Raw genomic sequence first — 21,329 nt, 5'->3', positions numbered from 1 at the left:
AGAGCAGCCAACGGTTTGTGCAATATTTCCATCTCAAATCCTTCAGATAAATCCCTCTGTGGTTTCTGTGCTGTAAAAGAGAATGCAGCTGCATGCCTTTACACGCCCATGGTGCAGCTGTATGCCTTTACACGCCCATGGTGCAGCTGCATGCCTTTACACGCCCATGGTGCAGCTGTATGCCTTTACACGCCCATGGTGCAACTGCATGCCTTTACACGTCCATGGTGCAGCTGCATGCCTTTACACGCCCATGGTGCAGCTGTATGCCTTTACACGCCCATGGTGCAGCTGTATGCCTTTACACGCCCATGGTGCAGCTGTATGCCTTTACACGCCCATGGTGCAGCTGTATGCCTTTACACGCCCATGGTGCAGCTGCATGCCTTTACACGCCCATGGTGCAGCTGTATGCCTTTACACGCCATGGTGCAGCTGTATGCCTTTACACGCCCATGGTGGAGCTGCATGCCTTTACACGCCCATGGTGCAGCTGCATGCCTTTACACGCCCATGGTGCAGCTGCATGCCTTTACACGCCCATGGTGCAGCTGCATGCCTTTACACGCCCATGGTGCAGCTGTATGCCTTTACATGCCCATGGTGCAACTGCATGCCTTTACACGTCCATGGTGCAGCTGCATGCCTTTACACGCCCATGGTGCAGCTGTATGCCTTTACACGCCCATGGTGCAGCTGCATGCCTTTACACGACCATGGTGCAGCTGTATGCCTTTACACGCCCATGGTGCAGCTGTATGCCTTTACACGCCCATGGTGCAGCTGCATGCCTTTACACGACCATGGTGCAGCTGTATGCCTTTACACGCCCATGGTGCAGCTGTATGCCTTTACACACCCATGGTGCAGCTGCATGCCTTTACACGCCCATAAGACGGCCTCGTATTACCTTCACTTCAGGTCACATCCTAGTCACTGCCTGGAAACACCCATGATTTGCATTCTCCTTTTCTAATGATACCAAACCTGTACACAACTGTGACCGCTATCATACAGTTAGGTTCGCGCATACACAGTAGGGGATTTGTGGACTTTTCACTCATGTTCAGTAGAAAATTTATCGACCCAACTGTGCAAACATCGGCATAGTGTCCACCTCCCAACTCAGAATCAGCTCCACTGTGTGTTTGACTGCACATCTTAGCAATATTTTTATTTAATGAGACTGAGAGTTGTTACTACTGTATTATGCTGGGCACACAGTGGCAGATATATTGGACGATCAATTGATCGGCCAATATATCTAGTGTGCGTCGGTCAGTGTGTACCAGTGATATGTCTGTGAATGGCGTCGTTCACAGACATATCGCGTCATCTGTGCTGCACAGCCAAAGCCCAATATATCTGTTGATATATTGGGGCAACGTGCTGTGTGTACGGGCAGTCAGCCGACCACCCGTACACTTGCAGCAGAGATCACGGGGAGAGCGGTGCGACAAGCCCCCCGGCCAGTGGGACTTGCAGTCAGAAGACAGATAATAGTTGTTGAGTGTGTATGAACAACTATCATCTGCAGATATATCTGTAATGTGTGTACCCAGCTTAAGAAAGGTTGTTTAAGTTTTATTGTAAGTTAATAACAAATGTGTATTACAGAAGCAAAACAAATGATTAAAGCAGGCTTGCCGACATTTAGCTCCCTCCCAGAGGGAGCTGTCAGGCTTACACAGCTGGGGGCGTGACGCGGCCAAAGGGGCCGGGGCCCGGGAGCTGACATGTCATTGGGGGCGGGGCATGACAGCATGATCGCGTCATCATGGCTCCACCCCCTCTTCACAATGCCGTTATCATGACGCGATTCAACGCGAATCGCGTCACCGGCCCCCCTGCTGCCAGGGTTTTTACTTACAATCGCATGGGGGTGTGGACACATCGCCGGGGGATGGGAGACTTGCCTGCCTTTCCGGGGGTCCAGGAGCGGCACCCGACTTTCGGGAGGCTCCCGACCAAATCGGGAGGGTAGGCAAGTATGGATTAAAGCCATTGGTATAAGTGTATGTTAAATATGCCTGATGTAAACAGGGCTCATAGGCTACGAGACCTGCACATCACTTGTGAGCCGTACAACTCGCATTAAGCCCAATGCATTTACGCCATCACACCCACAATACTGTCTCTGTGGACCTTGGAGCTATATATAATTCGTTTCACTTCATGTTTATTAACTTGATTATAATGCACTATTCATTTTAAATACCCCCTGCAATACACTTTACCCTGTAAGGCCTACAGCAGAAATTACAAATAATAATCGCATTTAAGATGCAACATTTTATTGTTCAGTTAGTGAAATTTGATGAATAGAAACATCTCCAGGTCAAAAAATAATATGGACTATCTCTGGGAATTAGGGGCAGTTGGCAATGTGTCATTTGCTTACAAAAAATATAAGGAGGTAACATGTAATTGCCAATATTATGTATAGGGAATACTGACTCTCAGTCACAGTGGCGTAACTACAGCCCCCGCAGCCCCTGTGGTGGCTTGGGGGCACCTGGGGCCATAGCTTCGCCACCGCAACTGTGGGCGCTGGCCTCTGAAGTGATCGGAGGCTAAAGACATGTCTGTGAATGATATATCTGGGAATGATATCGTTCACAGACATACTGTATCAGGTTGGCCTTGCACCACAGCTGATGCCGATATATCTTGCAGATATATCGGTACAGAATACATAGGGGGAGGGGCCCTAGATTGCACACCCTAAGCACAATGTGAGGTGCTACCTGCTGAGACTTGTAGCGCTGCAAGCATAAAGAGACAAATGCCAGGGCACACTCTAACCATGCGGAACCTAATAATATAATTGCTAAATAGCATCAAAGAGGTTCTTTGCATAATAATGGCCATAATTATGGGCCTGCCCACCGCGTCCAGGTGACCTCTATCAGTTAGGTCCCTAACACTCCTATGGAACAAATATAGGGCACGGGACCCCCCAGCCCAACCCAGCAGAACCGTCCCATGGCATCACACTAGTGTGAGATTTAAAGTGAGGGTTAAAGAATAATAAAGAAAGCCTATGTATTAAGTCCTACATAAGTAGGAGCTTATAGTAAAAAGTGTATGAAGTGCTACAGATATAAAAAACAAACTAAGGAAGTGAAAAAGTGTACATTATGATGCCATGAAGCAGCACAGCCACACCAGCCCAGAGAGCCCCGATATATCGGTACGTCTGGCTGTGTGTATGAGCGACCCGACAACTGCCCGTACACTGGCTGCAGGAACCGCCGACACTGATGTCACAACTGGGCGGCTAAATTTATATTCCCGCCCAGTTGTTTTGTCTGGCCAGACAGATCCATCGACCAATTGGTAAGAGTGTATAGCTAGCCAAATCGGCCGCTCGGTCAGCACGAGGCTGGTCAGCCGCTTCGTCGGGTAAGTGTGTAGCTTAAGACTATATTCTGCGAAATGTAAATGCACCAAATACAGAATAGGTTTCTGCAAAACAGAACAGAAAAAAGAAATGAAAGACTGTATTATACCTTGAAACACAGTTTTGCACTCTCTGATCATTTATTTTCAAGAATATAAAAATGATAGATATATTACATGTTGTATATTCAAACACACATGTATGGTTTGTCGTTCCTATTCAAATATGCATATACTCACTCGCTCTCTAAAGGAAAAAAAAGGCTGCTCCTGCAATTTGCATAAATGTTCCTTATGTTTTATATTTTGGAATGTCTGCTTCTGAGAGTAAACAACATACCAGAGCAAAACTGCATTTATATGCAAACACCCCATGAGTTATTATACCTATTACATTTTATTAGTAGTAAAGCCATAAAGGACACAAGGAGCTGGTAAATGTAAAATAGTTATTATTGTGGCATAAATACTCCTAATAATAACCTAGAAATGTAAATCTATGTGCATCATGTCAACATAATCCTAATAAAGTGTTTGCTGCATACCTTTCACATCAGTGCTGCAAATGAGGAGCAGCTTTGCTTATATACAGTATTTATGCTCAAAACATTTGGTTTACAGAAAAAAAAATAGTTATAAAAAAATGACTGTCTCGGAATACTGGGCATTGACTAGTCCCTTGCTGCTCTTTAGAGAATGTTTCAGTAAAATATAGTACATCTTGCTGTTTTATTTCATTGTTTGTGGCCCTGGCAAAATTCTATTGTCCAGCTGCCCAGGGTAAATGAACAGCAAGAAGCGAAAAAAGCTCTGCGACTGTTTAAACTAGGTCAGGACTCAGCGTTATTGTTTATTTTATAGCTATAAAAGTGTTTCATTTACTTAGGAAATATGTTTGAAGAATTCTCTTGGATGAAGGGTTGCCATGGTCTAGCCTAGGTGAGGGTATTTATCAGTATACAGTAAAATGACTACAAAACTATACCATGAGTATAGACATCATGACACGATTTGCATGCATAAACTGAAGCAATGGGGAGACAAGAATCAAAGTCTATGTAAAATAAAGCACAAATAAGAACAGTTGATTTTCAGTGCAGATAAATTATATAAGGAGCAATAGGATTGCAGAATTATCCACATGTTTTAGAGTTGCCCAGTCTCTGTGAGTACAGTACCATGGCTGGTAAGCAAATGACTGCACTGAGAATTTATGGTCACTGGTAATAGCCATGGTATTAGATGTCATACTGTGTTACCATCTGCAGTAATCCTACAGAAGGCACGGCCAACCTGTGCCTCTCCAGGGGTTGCACGACTACAAATCCTAGGATACCCTGCCAGCTATCATCTACCTGGCCAAGCATGCTGAGGCTTGTAGTTTCACAACACTTGGATAGCCACAGATTGTCCAGGCCTGTGCTACACTGACCTCTATTAAAGACTTAGGGGCCTATTCATCAACACTAAAATAACGTTTTTAAGGACATTTTCCTTAAATAACGTTATTTTGGTATTCATGAACAGACTTAACACAGGAGATATCACAGATATCTCCTTGCTAAGTTCCCCTGCGTTAATTTCCACACTCCCCATACATTAGTATGGGGATGTGGAAATTATGGTATTCATCAATTTTCGGAATTTGATGCAGTTACTATTCGCCACTGTGAGGTGGCGAATAGCAGAATCCACTTACCTGTATCAGCGTGTGCAGGTCCCCCGACGAGTCCCTCCGGCGCTCTGCTCCGTCCTCAGGCTCCGGAGGCAGGTCTGTCATGTGTGCTCCCCAGTAGAGCACAAGAAAGTTTAGAAAAAGAAAAAAAAATGTTTTCTTTTTTTTTCTAATCTGTCATGTGGTCTGCAGGGAAACCACATGACAGACCAGCAGGGGGGGGGAAGGTGAGCGGAGGGTGGGGGTCGGGGGGGGTACGAAACTTACCGCATCTGTAGGCAGTGCTGCGCATGCGCTGGTTTTACAGATGTAACAGCGCATGCGCAGCAGTTTCCAGACGCGATAAGGTAGTGTAGAGAGGGAAAAGTATCTATTTCCCGAAAAGCTGTCATCGCAAAAATGACAGCTTTTCGGAATAGATACTTATGGAGAGGTGGAATGATGAATTCCACCTATAGTTAGCTAGAACTCCATGAGAGTTCTAAAGCTAATTATCTCCATTGAATTTTTACCTTTAATGAATAGGCCCCTTAGTGTAAAATGCTCATCACACGATTTTCCCATTTTAATTGACCCACCCACTGTAATCCAAGTACAAAATGCTATGCTTCTTAATCTTCCACTTATATTTATATTGTAAAAACATGGGCTGAATTAAAGATACAAAAGTTAATTATTTTATTAAGCTCATGTTTCTGCAATATTATTATTATCATCATTTATTTATGAAGTTCCAAGATGGAGCACTATTGAACATCGAATTAGTCACATTAATCCAGGCCTCACTGAAACTTACATTCTAAATACCCTACCACACACAACGCACACACACTAGGGTCCAGTAGTGTGGGGAACTGGATAGGATGCTCATTATGTACTCTGAGAAAGGGATCATGTTAGAAGGACTTACTAACACTAACAGGCATTTAGAGTACAGCATTTCATCAGCCATGTAAAATGATAGGGTTGGGTACGCAATCCGGGCGCTCACAATGTCGGCCATCAGAATCCCGACAGTGGAAATCCGAACGCACGCAGGTAAGTAATTTAACCCTTCCACTAAGCCTACCCCTAACCTTAATCCTCCCCTCCCGCAGCCTACAGTAACCCTAACCCACCCCCCGCTGCCTAATCCTAACCCCATCCCCCGCATCCTAACCTTAATCCTCCCCCTAGTGCCTAATCCTAACTCTTAACCCTAAATCTAACACTAACCATAATACTAGCATTCAGGATTCTGGAGCCAGAATTCTTACTCATGTCGGGATTGCGCACGAGGATTCTGTGTGCTGGCATTCTCTGCCAGGATGCCGACTACATCCCAAATGATATAAGTATCAATTATCCATAAAAAAGTCAATTAAGTTTACCTACCAGAGCTTTTTTAAAGTTTACAAACTTTTTATGACTTTTTGAATAATTGTAAAGGTTTTTGAGGTACAGTATGAAAAAGACTGAAGCATTTTAAAAAGAGATCCATCAGCTAAACATTAACACATGTCTCCCCAATCTTTGATTAAATACTATATAAGTGGACTAATGCAGTTTTGCATCAATAAGTTTCATCTGCCGCTATTCGCAGCAATATTAAAAGACTTTTTGGGGCAATTCAACCAAAAACTTTTGCCAGGACAGTGGCTCCTATAAAAGCGATCACTATTACTTTACTGCTGGGTTTCACACTGCTCATGTGCCATCATTATTCCGCCCATGCATAGAAAAAATGTATGTTAGTGGCAGGGCAGGCAACAGAAATCTCGCGGCCCGGTACACTGATGTCTCTGGGAGCCCCACCTTCTCACCACCACCCTTGATACCACACATCCCTTCCCTGCATGTGTGATATGTGAAGCATGATATTGTTAACTGAAATAAATGCCAGCATTTAAATAAAGTAAAAATACACTATGAATTACCACACCGTCTCTGTCACTGATGATGCAGGTTGTAGTTCTTGTCTGCCATCTCTTGCAAGGTCTTGTTAATGTCAATGCTGTACATGACTCTGGGGTAGGAGGGATGATGTCTGCAGCCAGCCATCCTCAGTCCTCAGCCCCTCATCACCTTCCTCAAATTCAGCCTCTCATCTCCATCCTCAGCCCAGAAACCCCCCATCACCTTCCTCCGTCCCCAGACCCCATTACCTTCCTCCATCCCCACCCCATCACCTTTCTCTGCTCCCAGTCCGTCACCTTCCTCTGCCCCTTCACCCTCCTCTGTCTCCAGCGCCATCACCTTCCTCTTCCCCCAGCCCCATCACCTTCCTCTGCCCCTTCATCTTCCTCCATCCCCGGCCACATCACCTTCCTCTTCCCCCAGCCCGTGTAACCTTCTGCCCCCAGCCTGTGTCACCTTCTGCCCCAGCCCTTATCACCTTCTTCTGTAGCCAGTCCAGATCACTCTTGTGTACCCAGCCCCATATCATCCTCTTCTGTCCCCAGCCCTTAACACCTTCCACTGCCCCAGCCCCTATCAGCTTCCTATGCCCCTTCACCACCTTCCGTCCCCAGCACCCAGCCCCTATTCCTCTATCATCACCCTACTCTTCCCTCAACAGCACAGAACAACGCAGCGCAGCCTACCTGATGGCCCAGCGGGGAAGACATGTGGTGACATGACCTATGACGTCACGCCGCCGTGTTGCACACTTGAAGGTCTGGCCTGGCCCGGGCCACAGCTGAACCACCTGGAAGAGCCCAGCGCTGCCTGAGCCAGGCTGCATGGGAATAGGAGCTGAGGCTGGGCCGTGGCTATGGGTCCCAGCGGTGCGGCCCAGCAAAACAAGTCTGCTGCCTTGGTGAGTGGGGATAGGAGCAGCAACAAGCTCTCCAGTGATGCACTCCCCTTTGTGTCAGAGCAATTAACGTCATCTGAAGAAGGTGTTGGGGCAAGCTCTGAAAAGTTCCATGGAGAAACTACATGATAACTGGCCAAACAAAATTAACTGTTTTGAGGTTAATGCCAAAAAACAACCATTGCAGGTTTTATCTTTTCAAATATAGTAATGTTGACTTATGTTGGACACTAATATATCCTAAAACATACTGGAAGGTTAATGGTCTTCTGGCAAATATTAACCTTAGTGTGTGTGTGTGTGTATGTACAACTGGTAGGGACAGTGGATTGTAAGCTCCCGTAGGACAAGGACTGATGTAAATGACCAAATATTCTCTGTAAAGTGCTGCAGAATATGTGTGTGCTATATAAATAACTGGTATTAGTAGTAATAATAATAAATATATTGATTCTTTCCATTTATTCTAAAGAAAAAATTAAACAAATTTCAATTGAGTTATGTTTATATGGCATCTCTAAAGGTAATCCTATATTACTTGCAAAACTGGCAGCAGCCACAAAAAAGACCATTTTATCTCAATGGATTTCACCAGATCCTGTATCTATAACATTACTATACCACTGAATTTCTTTTTTCTAATGGACTGGATTGAGGCGTCATTACACAAAGACAAGCAGATTGAAAAATTCTTTGATACATGGCTTCCTTACGTACACACCTAGGGTCTCATTCAGACCCGGTTACAAGCACTGATGTGCTCACAACCGGGTTGATAGTTAGCCCTGCACACGCGCAGCGGCCGCACTGCGCTTGCTCAAGCACCGAGGCGAGAAAGAAATTCTCTCACTTCGGAGCTCTCTACAAAAGGGGCGGCTGTCGATGTTGATCGACAGCTCCCCCCATTTTGTAGGCGGACCGGGTGGGTGGTTTCCAAAATGGAGGCGTTCCTTACCGAACGCCTAATGTTTTGAGGGCGGCCACACTGACATTATCAGTGATGTCAGTGGTGGAGTTTCCTGCTCTTTCAGAGCAGGAAGCTTCCTGGGGCTTGCGGCTTCCGAGACCCAACCTTAGGGTCTCGTCGCAAGCCCCAATGGTCCCGATGGTGTTCACCATCGCAACCATCAACCTGGTCGGTCGTTAAGCTGTGGGTGGTAACCCACAGCTTACCTAACGACCAGGAGGCCGCACTTCAAAAATTAAGTTGCCGCCCTCATTCAGAACGAGCGCTCGCTTCTTGCGAGCGCCTCTGAATGAGGGCCCTTATCCCTGGTAATGAAAGACAATCTAAGGAAATGTTTTCACCTTGCCTCCTGGTATAACCTAAAAGTTCTTAGTAATGGTACTCCCCCCTGCTGATCTTTAGTTGTTTCCTGTTTAGATTGTATGTCACTTTTGGGTCTCTTACTGAAAATGCTAAATATATTGTTCCTGGTGATGACATAGATTGACATGTTTAATTCTATTTTATTTTTCTTTGTATAAAAAAAATAGTGTTTCTTTTTCTCTCCAGTTGACTGTGATGATTTAATGTTCTAAAGCTGTTGTATATTATGTACTGTTTTTACTGTGTAAACCAGATGTGTACACTCTGTATTATTAAGTAAACCTATTAATAAAAATTGTTATAAGAAAAAAAATTGTATTTAGGTTTATTACATAGTCAATTATGTTTACATTTGGTGTGATATTAAATCCTGCACAATGCCTATTATATGCTGCATTGCTGTGAGTGTCAATTGCTCGCTGAACAGCAGTAGGAGTGCTCCATAATCAGGGGCGCCAAGAGAGGGGGGGAAACGGGTACTAATTACCCTGGCCCGGGCTTGCTGGAGGGGTACGACACTGCTCTCCCCCCTCTTACATCACAGCAGCCCAGCACATGCTGCTGTGTGCTGGGCTGCACTGGGAGACTACTCGCAGCTGCTAAGAAGCAGCCAAAGCAGTCTCCTATGCCTGTGGGGGGAGAGATCAAGCTGATCATGCCCCCAACTGGTTATGCTCCGGGATGAGTGGGCTTACAGCACCCCCCTCGCCAGCGCACACCGCCGCTTTGCGACGCTGCAAATCTTTTCTTTTTTTTCTTATTTTCAATTTTACACTTAGGCTACACCCCCTTTTGCCCGGGACCGGCACGGCTTTTGGCGGGCCTATCCATAATAGCAGGTTACTTATGGTAAGAGGAAGCCCCAGAGCATTCAGTAAAACCACCTTTCACTCCGCAGACAGCATGGCAGAGTTAGTGCATCCTGCCACATCTATCACTAGCATTTATATGTCATTGTCATGTTGTGCTTAGAGGAGATATATTGTTCGATAACACCATCCCTAATTCTCTGTCCTTCTTCCATAGGTGAAGATTTCCTCCAACCCAATCACTACCTCTTCCTTTATAGTCACCCATGGGTGTAGTTATAAGGGAGTCCAGGGGGTGCCATTGATATTTGGCCCAGAAACTTAGGTGGCCCTGGATACAGGTCATATTGTTGTCGACCAAGTTCCTGGAATTGCCCCCTAAGCAATTGACCCATTGCCCAGCCTGATAAGAGGAACTTATCAGAGCTCATATAGGTGGTGATCACTATCTATCCCTCTCAGTAATGCTCCACACTGCTATGATCCATCTCTCATGCTCTTGTTTTACCTTCACAGGCACAGCTGAGCTAATCAGTGAGCTCAGCATTGTTAGATTATAGGCTTCTCCTTGATTACTGCCTTTGTAGAGTAGAGCTGGGGCTGTAATGATATATGTGGCATAATATTAACTGGGGGCACTTCAGTGTGCCATAATATGAACTGGGAACACTGTGTCACATAATATGTATGGGGGCACTGTTTGGCATCATTTGTACTGGCAGCACTACGATGTGGCATATTGTAAAATGGTGGCACTATAAGTTGCATAAAATGAATTGGGGGGCACTGTAGGTGTAATGTGAACTTTTGCACTACTATGGGGCATAAATTGAACTAGGGCACTACTATTGGTAATAACATTACAAGACACTGCGATGGGATATACAATTTAATAATATACAGTATAATAAGTTATCTAGGGCACTATAAGGCATATAATTAACTAGGCACTACTATGGGGCCTTCAAAGTTTTGGCTATACCCCTGAACAAATGGCAATGTCATGATGTACACAGAGCAATGACATCTAAGTTTTTGACCCATACTGTACATGAGGGCTCCTCCATACTGGTCCAGGCATTTTAGTAGACCAAGGGATTAATTTACTAAGTGGTAGTTTATTGTGTGGTTTGACAACTACTATAAAATAGATGAGGTTTTAAGATTTGAACCACAATATTTACTATCCTGAAGTTTGGTGGCTGAAAACTCAAACAGGATCCTAAGTATTGAGGATTGCAATCCCATATACCGCATGCTGCACCAGCCAAACTGCATAATAAAACCAGATATGAAATGCATAAATGTATCACAGCCAATAATTTAGCCAGCGGTGGTTTTGCTATGCGGATGTCTATCAGAGAATAAAATGACAATCAACCATATGGTCTTAAACACTGGAAAAGGGACAAAAATGATTGTACAAATTGCTTAAATTACTTTGACTTAACCAATTTCTCTGAACAACTATTTTTGCCTGTTTTCCAGTGTCTGTGATCAAATAGTCAATGTACTCTGGTGAGGTGAGGCAGGTGAGACAGAGCCTTTCCAGTCATACTGAGGAGTTTTGACTATAAATATTTATAATAAAGAATAAAAAAAATATTATAAATATAATCTTTGGATTATTTTAATAATTTTTTATAGTCAAAACTCTGGAGTAAAAAGTGTATGGCAGGGTGAGGCCCTGCCTCTCCTGTCTAACTGTTCTGCACATCCCTAATCAAAACACACCAAATTTCCAGCACTATATACTGCTGTACCTTTGTATAAGGTCCACATGAACCCTCAGGCCAGGGCATCCCCAGCCATTTACCTCATCGCACGTCACTATAATATATAGTATATGCTCGGCATAAGTAATGTGAATTGATGACCTGATATAACATAGCTGAGATGCTAATGATTAAAGTTCTATCAGCTGGAGAGCTCAGTACACATTCAGCAAATAAGAAGTGACCAGCTGGTGCTGCTGGTTGTCACCATCATTGTGTATGGTTGTACCAGCACTCCAGCCACTGCAAGAGATACATCTCCAGGCAGGTGTACCTACTTTCAGGTCTGCATCAGTTATAATTATGAGAACGCGCCCCCTTTCCTTCCCTTCCTAATGCCACCGCTCCAGGGCCTAATAAATCATAAGTACAAGATGTGCCCAAATTTTTATTTGGGCGTATATGCACATTTTATGGTATGTAGATGCAGTATGAAAATCTGTATCTGACTCAAAACAAGAGATGTACGTTCAACACTACATGAGGCTCATTCTGTATATGTTTCCACAGATGCATAGTATGAGCCTGAATGTCTCACAGACACACACAGCGCACAGATAATACACATCACTGCTGTGTGTAATGATTACATTTCTGCTCATTCTATTTAAGTGTTTTGATTTACTGACATGTAGTCATCACATTGTATTTACTATTAACCCCCAATGCCCTGCATGAGATACATGGCAGTGCCCGCCTGCCAGGGCACCTAGTGATGTCATAGTGGCAGCTGATGATGACACTATTGGAGATGTGATGGATATAATAAGTCAGCTGGAGGCTTCCTGTGTCATATCTGATATTGCTGGACTAGTGACAGTACAGATATTTTTCTTCTCATTTCTGAGTGGATAAAATGATATTATGATGAAGAAGGTGGGAAATAACCATCCTAAGGACCATGAAATGACTGTATGTAACTCTTATAGAGCCATGGACTCACTGTATTACTGATGGTTATGGTAATAGGTCACTGCTATATGATTTCATATAAGTTCATAGTTAGATACATTAGTTTTAAAAACTCCCTATTTCTTTGTATTTGTGAAATGCTGTTATACAAGGGGAAGTGCATCTATATCACTGTTTGTTTTGCTTTATATTAGTGGTTTTTGCCACTATAGGGAGATGATCTTGGCATTAAAAATTATGTATTATTCTTATGTCTATTTCAGCAAACAGTTAATGCACTGCGGTGAGGTGAGGCAGGTGACGCTGAGCCTTTCCAGTCATACTTAGGAGTTTTGACTATAAATATTATAAGAAAGATTTTAAAAAATATTATAAATATCTTCTTTGTATTAGTTTAATAAATTTTTATAGTCAAAACTCTGGAGTAAAAAAAGTGTATGGCAGGTGAGGCACTGCCTCCCCTGTCTAGCTATTCTGCACATCTGTAATCAAAACACACCAAATTTCCAGCACTATATACTGCTGTACCTTTGTATAAGGTCCACATGAACCCTCAGGCCAGTGCATCCCCAGCCATTTACCTCATCGCACGTCACTATAATATATAGTATATGCTCGGCATAAGTAATGTGAATGACCTGATATAACATAGCTGAGATGCTAATGATTCAAGTTCTATCAGCTGGAGAGCTCAGTACACAATCAGCCAATAAGAAGTGACCAGCTGGTGCTGCTGGTTGTCACCATCATTGTGTATGGTTGCACTAGCACTCCAGCCACCGCAAGAGATACATCTCCAGGCAGGTGTACCCACCGTCAGATCTACATCAGTTATAATTATGAGAACATGCCCCCTTTCCTTCCCTTCCTAATGCCACTGCTCCAGGGCCTAATAAATCATAAGTACAAGAGGTGCCAAAATTTTAATATGGGCATATATGCACATTTTATGGTATGTAGATGCAGTATGAAAATGTGTATCTGACTCAGAACAACAGATGTACATCCAACACTATATGAGCCTCCCTCTGTATATGTTTCCACAGATGCATAGTATGAGCCTGAAGGTCTCACAGACACACACAGCGCACAGATAATACACATCACTGCTGTGTGTAATGATTATATTTCTGCTCATCCCAATTAGGTGTTTTTATTTACTAACATGTAGTCATCACATTGTATTTACTATTAACCCCCAATGCCCTGCCTGAGAGACATAGCAGTGCCCGCCTACCAGGGCACCTAGTGATGTCATAGTGGCAGCTTATGAAGTCACTATTGGAGGTGTGATGGGTATAATAAGGCAGCTGGATGCTTCCTGTGTCATATCTGATATTGCTGGACTAGTGACAGTACAGATATTTCCCTTCACATTTCTGAGTGGATAAAATTATATTACGATGAAGAAGGTGGGAAATAACCATCCTAAGGACCATCAAATGACTGTATGTAACTCTTATAGAGCCAGGGGCGGATTGGGCCGCCAGGAAACCGGGACAGTTCCCGCTGGGCCGCCACCTCTCAGTAGTTTACACAGGGCTGGGCCATTTAATATTATAGCTGCTGTGAACGGAGCTTAGCTCCGCTCAGGCAGCTTTGGGAGCTTCTGCGCATGCGCAGAAATTAATTCTCCTGTCAGTGTAGGGGCGGGTGCTTACTACGGCAGCGCCGCGGCTGGAGCACTGACTAGTACAGGGAGAGAGAGAGAGAGTCATGCCGGCCGGGACACCTGGATGAGGACAGTGCGGGCTGCACGGAAGGAAGAGGCTCCAACCAACTACAGTAGTAGGAGGTAAGGAGCTCAGGGAACCGGCTGCAGCCAGTCTTACCAGGGCTTAGGGGGAGATCCCCATCCTCCAGCCAGCCGCTGGTAGTAAAGATTTAAGCTGGAGGGGGAGGGAAGGGAAGGGGCAGCAGTGCTGCACAGGGCGCAGCGCACTGCCGTCCTCCTACAGACCGGACCTGCACAGGGTGATAACATCCCTGGGGCCGGCACTGCCAGGGCTAGAGCATTGAAATCACTAAGCAGTGCTGTATACAGGTCAGTGTGTGGCTAATAGCAGAGCTTCAGGGGAAGGGTAAAATTAGGTCTTTGTAACTGTCCTGTCACTGTGCCTTGTTGCTTGTATTGTTGTAAGCACTTGAAGGCTGTTGGGCAGTGTGTGTAGCTATGGGGGCCATGTGTGTGTGTCTGTGCGACCATGGGGCAGTGTGTGTGGCTATGGGGGGGCATGTGTGTGTATGTGTGTGTGCGGCTATGGGGTAGTGTGGGGACAGTGTGTGTGTGTGCGGCTATGGGGACAGTGTGTGTGTGTGTGGCTATGGGGCAGTGTGTGTGTGCGCGGCTATGGGGGGCATTTGTGTGTGTATGTGTGTGGCTATGGGGGCCGTGTGTGTGTGTCTGCGGCTATGGGGCAGTGTGTGTGTGGCTGTGGTGGCCATGTCTGTGTGCATCTATGGGGCAGTGTGTGTGTGGCTATGGGACAGTGTGTGTGTGTGGCTATGAGGCAGTGTGGGTGGCTATGAGGCAGTGTGTGTGGCTATGGGGACAGTGTGTGTGTCTATGGGGCAGTGTGTGTGGCTATGGGGACAGTGTGTGTGTGTGGCTATGAGGCAGTGTGTGTGGCTATGGGGACAGTGTGTGTGTGTGCGGCTATGGGGACAGTGTGTGTGTGTGGCTATGAGGCAGTGTGTGCGGCTATGGGGACAGTGTGTGTGTGTGGCTATGAGGCAGTGTGTGTGGCTATGGGGACAGTGTGTGTGTGTGTGCAGCTATGGGGACAATGTGTGTGTGTGTGGCTATGGGGCAGTGTGTGTGTGGCTATGGGGCAGTGTGTGTGTGTGCGGCTATGGGGCAGTGTGTATGTGTAAAATTGTATGCAGTTGAGGGAGTGGAGCCCCAAACTGATATCTTGCTTAAGGCCCCATGAGTTCTAAATCCATTTCTGCTCTGTATTATCCATACTGGCTGTGTCCCTCCCTGCATACCCCTGAGCTGATGAGACAGAAGATAATTAGTTAGCTTCACAATTGTGTGCCAGTCATGTTTCTCTCCCAGGACTCCTCTGATGCTCTGCGGGGCATGCCTTCTAGGGATGATGAGCCCCCCTGGACTCGGATGCCCATGTGCACCATGCACCCTACACCCATTATACATATGGCAACGGCTCTCATGTTGCATCTTGTAAAGGGAGTGAAATAGTTCATGAGAACAATTTATCATCAAATGTGACTGTAGCATCAGCCAGTAATGTCTGTACAGCTGCCATTTCTCCTTGTTCAATATAGAGAATATTTTTACATTATTTTAATGATTGCTTATGTGGCATCAATAAATGTGTCTCATTTCAGGAGCATGTCTATCAGTCCACAATGAAGAACCTAGTGGCTGATATAATCTCGGGGTACAGTACTGCTATATTTGCATATGGCCCAACAGGTAATATCAATGTTATTAATACATAAGTCTAATTGATTATATTATTATTATTATTATTATTATTATTATCATTTATTTATATGGCACCACAAGTGTTCCGCAGCGCCTTACAAAGTACATAGACAAAAAAGTAACCATTGACTTACAATACAATACAATACAATACAGGACATGGATAAACATTGCTATATTAGTGACATTAACGCCCGCATAAGCAGCCAAGTGTTAGTTGCCCTAGTGGCTAGTAAGAGATAAATTAAATTACAGTAGGGAGAAACACAAGAGGGTAGAGGGCCCTGCTCGAAAGAGCTTACATTCTTTAAGGGAGGGGAAGACAAAACAGGAGTGACACAGAATGGGGTGGGCCGGGAGAAAGGAAGATGTAGCAGCAAGTTAGGATGAGAGCTGGAAGGCTTTAATGAAGTAGTGGGTCTTAAGAGCTTATTTTAAAGATGGTAGAGAGGTGCAGAGTCTGATAGGGAGAGGGAGGGAGTTCCAAAGGTGAGGAGCAGCACGGGCAAAGTCTTGGAGGCAGGAGGGGGAGGAAGTAATCAATTGGCATGAAAGGCGGCATGTATTAAGTGAACGAAGAGGGCAGACAGAAGAGTGAAGGGAGATGAGATCAGAGATGTAAATGGGAGAGGAATGGGTGAGGGCTTTGTAAGTGAGTGTAAGAGCCTTGAATTGGGTTCTGAAAGGGAAGGGGAGCCAGTGGAGGGCTTGCAAAAGAGGGGAGGCAGATGTAGAGCATTTGGAGAGGAAGATGAGCCGAGCAGCAGCATTGAACACAGACTGGAGAGGAGAGAGATGGGATTTGGGGAGGTCAGCTAGGAGAAGGTTACAGTACAAGGGTTTTGGTAGCATCCTGGGTGAGAAAGGGTCTGATCTTGGAAATATTCTTGCGATGGAAACGACAGGACTGTGAGAGGTTCTGAATGTGTGGTTTAAAGGAGAGGGAAGAGTCCAGGATGACTCCAAGACAACGCACTTTGGGGCTAGATGAGATAGTAATGCCATCTATTAATAAAGAAATAGTGGGACATGATGTTATGTGGGAGGGTGGGAAGACTATTAGCTCAGTCTTAGACATATTAAGTTTGAGAAATCGCTGGGACATCCAGGAAGAGATAGCAGAGAGACAGTTGGAGATACGAGTCAGTAGAGAGGGGGAAAGATCAGGTGAGGAAAGGTAGATCTGAGTATCATCAGCATAGAGATGATAATGGAGGTCAAAAGAGCTGATGAGTTTACCTAGAGAAGACGTATAGAGAGAGAATAGGAGAGGTCCAAGAACAGAACCTATTATATGTGTAAAAGTAGTGAGCTGGTGAAATGAGTGGTGGTAAAACATGTGGACCATCTGTATTGTTAGTAATTATTAGCTAGTAGTTTCCTTACGGGCTGTACAATTATCCATGTGGTTCCAGAAAGTGAGGCATTAGGTACATGGCACAATCCAGGTTTGCATAAGATATGCATTTACATACTGTGCATGCACAGGTAGCGGCTAGTATACATAAGTAAATTGCAGCACAATTAGACATGATGCATAGGCAGATCCTGGGGTGTGTGTCTATTGCCAGTGCTGGAGGGCCAGATGCAACTACACAGAGTGATGATAACGGGTTAGCAGCGCTATCCTCTGATTGGCTGATTGTGTATCCATCCCATCAGCTGATAGTAGTAGATTCATTAGAATCCTGGCTATGTTATATGGAGTCATGGCAATATATTCACATTACTTAATTGATACCACTAGGCCTACTGCAGGACACAATCATCTCATTTGAGTTTTGAATGAGGTAACAACAGATGTTTGTATTATTATTATTATCAGGGCCGGCTCTAGGGGTGTTCGACCAGTGCGGTCGCACAGGGGTACCACCCATAGGGGGGCGGCACCCCTCCCCAGCATCCTGATTTCAGCGGTTCTGTCCCGCTGTTCCACCCGTGGGCCAAAGTGGCCCGTGGGTGGTCAAATCAGGAGGTTGGGGACCCCCTGTGCGGTGGTGCTGGACCCCCAGAGTGCCCCCGGAGTGTGAATGGATGCTGCGCGCATGTGCGCGGCAACCATTCACTGACGGAAGAGGGCTGGGGGAAGCCCAGCCAGTGACGGAGTGCTGGGCTTTACCCCTAGCCTGACGTTATTTGGAGGTGTGCCATGCGGGCACGCCTCCAAATAATGTCACATAGGTGGCGTGGCCGATGGTAATTAGACCACACCCCCAAATTTGGTCGCGCGTGGCTTTGCCGCGTGCGATGTTAGGCACCTTCTCGAGGGCCGGCACAGGGTGCTCCGAACCCTGGAGCCGGCCTGATTATTATTATTATTATTAACCTTTATTTATATGGAGACTCAAGGATTACACAGAGCCCAACAAAGTACATAAACAATTGAGCCAACAAGAAAACAGTGACTTACAGTATAAGACAATTCTGGACAAATACATTGTATATAAATATTGCTGCAACAGCGGTCATAACACTGAAATAAGTAGCACGGTGGCAGAAGTCAAGGGTTAGGTGCTGTATATAATAGTAAGGGAACGAAAAGCACATGGGGAAGAGGGTCCTGCTTGTGGAAGCTTATATTCTAAATGGTAGGGGCAGATAGACAGGGGTGACACAGTTGGGATAGACAGTGAGTATGAGACAGAGTGTAGGATGAGAGATAGAAGGCTTTGATGAAGATATGCATCTTGAGAGCCTGTTTGAAGCTTTATAGAGAGGTGGAGAGTCCAACAGGGAGTGGTAGATAATTATTAGAGTTAGGGAGCAGCCTGTGCAAAATCTTGGAGGCAGTCATGGGAAGAAGCAATCAGTTTGCGGGAGAAGCAGCATTCATTAGTGGAGCAAAGAGAGCAAATGGGAGTGTGAAGGGAGATGAAGTCAGAGATGTAATTGGGAGAGGGTTGGTTGATGGCTTTGTAAGTGAGTGTGAGGAGCTTGAATTGGGTTCTGAAAGGGAAGGGCTTGAAGGAGAGGGGAGGCAGATTTAGCACATTTGGAGAGGAAGATGAGCCGGGCAGCAGCATTGAGGACAGATTGGAGAGGAGAGAGACAGTAGTCAGTGAGGCCAGATAGAAGGTTACAGTAGTCCAATTTGGAGATAACAAGTGAGAATTGGAGGGTCTTAGTAGCATCCAGTGTGAGAAAGGGTCTGATCCTGGAGATATTTTTGAGATGTAAATGGCAGGACTGTGAAAGGTACTGAATGTGTGGTTTGAATGTGAGGGAAGAGTCAAGGCTAACCCCAAGACAGCGCACTTGGGAGCTAGAGGAGATGGTTGTGCCGTCAATAGATAATTCAATTATGGGTAGTGAGATTATGTAGGAGGGTGGGAAGATGATCAGTTCTGTTTTAGACATATTAAGTTTAAGAAAGTGCTGGGACATCTAGGAATAGATAGCAGAGAGACAGTTAGAGATACAAGTGAGGAGAGAGGGGGAGAGGTCAGGTGAGGAGAGGTAGATCTGACTATCATCAGCATAGAGATTATATTGGAGGCCAAAAGAGCTGATGAGCTCACCTAGAGAGGATTTATAGAGGGAGAAAGGAGTGGTCAAAAAACAGAACCTTGGGGGGTGGTAATGCAGTTGTAAACAATACACTCAAGGAGTCTGGGGAAAAAGGGAGGAGATAGATGAGTCGGTAGTTGCAGAGAGTGCTAGGATCAAGGGTAGTTTTTTTAAGAATGGGGGTAAAAAGGCCATGCTTGAATGCAGAGGGGACAATGCCAGATGAGAGGGAGAGATTGAGGAGTGGGCAAGATGGGAACAGGTAGAAGGATAGAGTATTTAAAATAATTTCATTTTATCTGCAATCACTGTATCCGTGTACACTATATGAAACATGCCACTTAACCATTTAATAATTGTGTAAAAATATGATAATGCTACTTAGTAATATACTAATAACACTATCAATCCACATCTCTACACCATCTCTGTGTTATTGTGCGCTATACACACTTATTACACCTAACATACACCTGCAGCAAATGCTGTATTTCAGCTGGATGCATCTTGAGATTATTCTGGTCCAACAAATGCATGAAATAAGCTATTTACCATATGTACATTACGTACATTCTGCACACATATGCAGCTAACTGCCCCCTATATGTAATGACATGTAATAACATGTAATTGGGCATAACTAGCAATTACCAGGCCCGTAACAAAGTTTGAGGGGGAAATTAAGACCATGAGGACTGGTGCAGAACTGAAAGCTAAGATGGGCCGCTGCCCTATATGTACATTCCCCAAAAACCCTTTCTTCATTATATACAGTATCTGGAGAACTACAAGTAACACATGCTCTTTCCAGAGAGTAAATGTGGCTTACACACTTGTGCTTGTATTGCAGAGAGTAATTATTCCTTGTATTGCAGAGAGTGATTATACCTTAAATTAGGGGTGAGCGGGTTCGGATTTCTGAAATCCGAACCCCCCCGAGCCCCCCCGATCCGAGGCCGATCCGAGTCAGGCTCGACTTTTCCCGCCTGACCCGGATCTGAAATCGAGGCAAAACGTCATCATCCCGCCTTCCGGGTCTCGCGGGTTTTGGATCCTATATAAGGTACCCGCGTCGGCGCCATTCTCTCACTCGGCTGTGGACAGTGAAGAGGGAGGGTGGGAGTTAGGGCTGGCTGGGCTGTGTAGTGTAGTGTAGTGCAGAGTAGTGTTGTGCTGTGCTGCGCTGCTGTTGTCCACTACTTCAAAGTCCATAGGGGCTGGCTGTGTTGTGCTGTGCTGCTGTTGTTAATAGGGGCTGTGTCCACTACTTCAAAGTCCATAGGGGCTGGCTGGACTGTGTTGTGCAGTCAGTTCTCCATAGGGGCTGTGTCCACTCCAAAGTCCTGTGCAGTGTCCCAGTCCTAAAGGGGTGCTGTAGTGTTGTCCAGGGGGTGCTCTGTCCATCAGGGGTGCTCCCCCCAAGTGCTAAAAAAATAATATTTTTTGTGTGTTTGTGAATTGTGTGCGCAGTAGACGCACGTGCATCAACAAAGTAGTGCCAAGCGTGCGCCTGTGTCATAAGTAAAGGGCCGGCTGGCTTGACCGTTAAAGGGTGCTGTAACCCCCAAAGTACACTCCAGTCCAAACCAAAAAAAAAATTATTTTCTGTGTTTGTGAATTGTGTGCGCAGTAGCCGCACATGCATCAACAAAGTAGTGCCAAGTGTGCGCC

Source organism: Taudactylus pleione, unplaced genomic scaffold (assembly GCF_031769625.1).
Source record: "Taudactylus pleione unplaced genomic scaffold, aTauple2 ptg000053l, whole genome shotgun sequence".
Taxonomy (NCBI): Eukaryota; Metazoa; Chordata; class Amphibia; order Anura; family Myobatrachidae; genus Taudactylus; species Taudactylus pleione.
This window is presented reverse-complemented; position numbering follows the sequence as displayed.